The sequence below is a fragment of the Mugil cephalus genome, chromosome 23 (genome assembly GCF_022458985.1).
Source record: "Mugil cephalus isolate CIBA_MC_2020 chromosome 23, CIBA_Mcephalus_1.1, whole genome shotgun sequence".
Taxonomy (NCBI): domain Eukaryota; kingdom Metazoa; phylum Chordata; class Actinopteri; order Mugiliformes; family Mugilidae; genus Mugil; species Mugil cephalus.
In genome coordinates, this window is record NC_061792.1 from 13,527,262 (window position 1) to 13,531,631 (window position 4,370).

A 4,370-nucleotide genomic window follows, 5' to 3' on the forward strand; every position below is an offset into this window, starting at 1 on the left:
CATCACGAAGCTCCACATCATGGGTTCACTTCCCAGTTTCTGCTGGATCTTGCTACAGTTCTGGAGGGATGTGTTGGAAAACCACGAGAGTGAGGAGAGAATGCCAAGACCTATGACTGAGATGTACATCACTTCCTGGTGGTTCAGACCAAAGTGAAAGAAGCGTCAAGTACGTGGAGGATCTGAGGACAGATCCACACTGGAGTCCAGAGAGCAGGATGATGATTGAGGCTCTGGGTAATACTGTCTTTTGATCAGCTGCAGAAAGGAAACCTGATCTTTGATGATTCAGGACTGACAGAGTGTGGATCGATATCAGAGCAGCCTCAGTTGTATTAGGAGTGTTTGACACAGATCTTTAAAGTGGAGAGGGACTGTACCAAGGACAGATGGTGTTTGTTTCGTCCTATTGAGTGTTCAGGAGTTTCTGGCTGCAGTCTACATGATCCATGTTCACCAACAGGAAGACTGAGGTGCTGGAGGACTTCTGGGACCAAAAAACTACAATGACTCAACTCTGGATGTCCTTCCTGAACTGAGTCATGGAGAATTCCCTGCGAGTAAAATATGGTCTCCTGACCTGATGGTTCGCTTCTTCATGGTGTTGTCTGCAGTCCAACAGTGATGTTAAAAGGTCTTGGAGGGTTCAGGACAGAGATCAGTCAGAAAATCCTCAGAGAGCCATCAACAACCTGAAGAAGATGAACATGACCAAACAATTTCTCCTGACAGAAACATCAACATCTTCACTGTCTGTGGTGTGATGAAATGACCGCTCAGTTCATCAGGAGATCCAAGAGTTCCTGAAGTCAGAGAACGATCAAAGAGAGACACTCTCGAGATCCACTGTCAGTTGGCTACATGCTGCAGATGTCAGAGGAGGGTTTGGATGAGATGGACTGAACAAGTTCACAATCATGGGTAGGGAGACGGTGACTGATTCCAGCTGTGAGGAACTGCAGAAAGGCTCAGTGAGTCCAGATGTGATTAACATTATTAATTAGTTTATGTTAGTTTAGTTCTTTAAATGTTCACCCTATAAAATTATTACCCTATTAAACTTGTTAATTGCAAATAATACGTGACAGTTGTATTTTGTTACACATTTATTTTAATAATTCTTATTTTTGCCATTTTTCTTCTGTTTATCTTCCTTCAATTATAAATGCTACATATTTGAGCTGTCTGTTGAATAATATGTGTAATTAGACATAAATTGTCCATTTTAATCTGTTCTAAATGTGCCTTAAAGGGATGTTTTCCACATTTTGATCATTTTAATCATGATGACTTTGTGGGGTCGGACATTGATCAGATCACACTGATGACTGTGTGGAAGAAGCTAAAATGCAACTCCATTTATCACCATTCCTTTGCAGATTATAAACAAAACAAAAGTTTTTTAAAAAGTCTGCAGGGTTAAGAGAAATGTTAAGAATTATTGTGTCATGTCAGATAAGTGGCTATATCACTGATGTGAAAAAACAAATTATGTCAAACAGGATGAGTCAACTGTTTATTATCAAATGTATGATAGTGAAATAATATGTGTCTTCATTCATTTTAACATGTTTTTTATTTATGTGTCATGACAGATTTTCTAACTGTGGACTCTCAGAGAGTCACTGTGAAGTTGTGGCCTCAGCTCTGAAGTCCAACCCCTCCCATCTGACAGAGTTGGACCTGAGTCACAACTACATGAAGGATTCAGGACTGAAACATCTGTGTGATGGACTGAAGAGTCCAAACTGTAAACTGGAGACTCTGGAGTCAGTTCACTGAATGTTTTTATCACATTAAACAGTTCTCTTGTCAGGATTGACAGATAGGATAAATGGACCAGAACAGTTGGTTTAAATGAAGGAGCATTATGATGTTAATTATCAGCGGTGTTCCTCAGTCATCGGTGGTCGGTATGATCTAAATCAGGACCTGTCTTAGTGTTCACATGTACAGTTAAAGAGTTATTGAGTCAGGAATCATTCTTTTGTTCATACTGTCTGTGGAGAAAACTTCAAGTCATTTATTCCAGTGTTGTTGTGTTAGGAAGAGACACTTACATGTCAGTGTGGACCAGTAGGATTCTAAGAATCTGTAATGTTCATCTGAGATGTGACTGTTGTTTGAAGGACAGACTTGAAAATATGAACTGTGTCCTGTAAACATTTTTAACGACACCAACCTACGGAGATACAATACAGGAAGAAGAAGGTCATGGAACAATGAACTATATGAACAGTTTGTTTTCAACATGTGGGATTACGATATTGATCTGTAATGGAGAGACTTGTCTGAGGTCAGCAGGTCTGTTATTGATGTGTGTTGACATGAATAGTTGTCTGATATGTTGATGTTGATGTTTGGGATGATGTGTGTAGAAGGTGACATGAGGATGTCATACAATCAACACAAGGACAAAGTCACTTACTCATTTTAGTGAACCAAGCTCATAGTTAGGATCGTAGTAATGTTGATCTGAACATTAAAATCCTGAACACATCTGATTGAATTATCAGTGATTTTATTAAAATCTTTATTCTTATATTCTGATTGATTTGCTGCAGTTTTTCAGAGATCAGCTTGGTGATTATTGGTCTCAGCTCTGAAGTCAACCCCTCCATTGAAACATCTGGAGCTGAGTAACAACAACAACCTGAAGGATTCAGGAGTTGAAACATCTGTGTGGTTTTTGGAGAGTCAGACTGTAGACTGGAGTCTCTGCGGTCAGTTCACATGGTTGGTTTGTTACTATTGTGGATTGATTTGTTTAATTACAAACTGAACTTAATTTATGTTCATACAGAATTTAAAGTCTTAGTTTTCAGTTCTAGGTTCATTTGTTTTCAGTTTTCATGTTTTCAAATTTTCTCTTTTCTTTTCATAAATTTAGTCTGAAATCTCAAAGACGTTCTTTTTTTCTTTTTTTGCAAGAAAAATGTGTTTGTAAAAAAAGTAAAGAAACAACAAATCTGTTTGTTGTTAGAAATAATGTTTGTAATTGATAAACAGTCAGAACTACATCCAGGGACAAACGCAAATCCACACAATCCATATCCATGCAGCATGTTATTGATGTGTGGTTTGACATGATATTTGTGTCTGAATGTTGTGATCGACCACAATAAAAACATAAATAATTAAATTCCTGCCCATAATAATGGAATAATAAATAAATAAAATTACCTATATATATGTCATAAATACTATTTTATTCTTGGTGAACAACAAAGTGTTATTCAGATGAGGGGTGCGGTCCACACATGAGGGCACGGGATAGACTGCACATGCCTTTTCACAGCACAGCCGGTAGCTTGATTTGCAATTGCGCAGCAACGGGCAGGCTGGTAGCCGATGGCACTTAGCTGATGTGGCAGAAGGTATTCAGTTGTCAGTCAGGATATTTACCTTTTGCTGTGGACCCTGTCTGATAACTTTGTTTGCATTAGCTTGGTACAAGCTCAAGCGTTCCACCTCAGATATTTGGAGGACGTGCTACATTGCTTGACGGGTCTGGCTGCCTACGGCTCCACTCACCTGTTTAAATGGATTTAATGTGACCAGAATCACAGGATTCTCAATCATTTTCTGTCTTTATCTTTGTGGAAACGTCAGTTATGTGACATAAGGTGATTAGTGACGTTGACAATAGTACTTTCTACGTTGCATGCATTACGTAGAATTAACAGTAATGGAGTATTGGAGTCCTGTGTCAGGTACATGATGTGTGAAGTGGTATCACATCTTTCACGGTCATACAAAGAATCAGTACTATTCACTTCTTTTTTTTCAGTGTGGACAGCCCCTCTATCTGAAGGAACATGTTGTGGTGCATGTGAAGTGGTGCCTCAATAAATATATAATTGGATAAATACATAAAATAAATTGCATTCCTGGTCTTTATTTAGGTAATTTAATTATTTATAGTTAGAAATATATTTCTGGTTTTATTCATTGAATTATTTACTTTTATTGTGTCTGAATTGGTCCTGATCCACAATAACACTAAGGACAAAGTCACTCGACTCTTTTAGGAGAACAGCTGATTGATTAGGGACGTAGTTATGGTGATACACGAAATTAAACCGAGACACATCTGATTGATTATCAATGATTTCATTAACATATTTTATTTTTCATTCAGGAATTGAGTTCTGCAGTTGTCAGAAGATCCAGCTCCTGTGATTCTCTGGTCTCAGCTTGAAGTCCAACCTCCATCTGATAAACATCTGGACCTGAGTTACAACAACCTGCAGGATTCAGGAGTGAAAACATCTGTGTGGTTTTCTGGAGAGTCCAGACTGTAGACTGGAGACTTGAGGTCAGTTTCACTGGATGTTGTTTCTATTTGTGGATCTGATTTGTTTCATTTA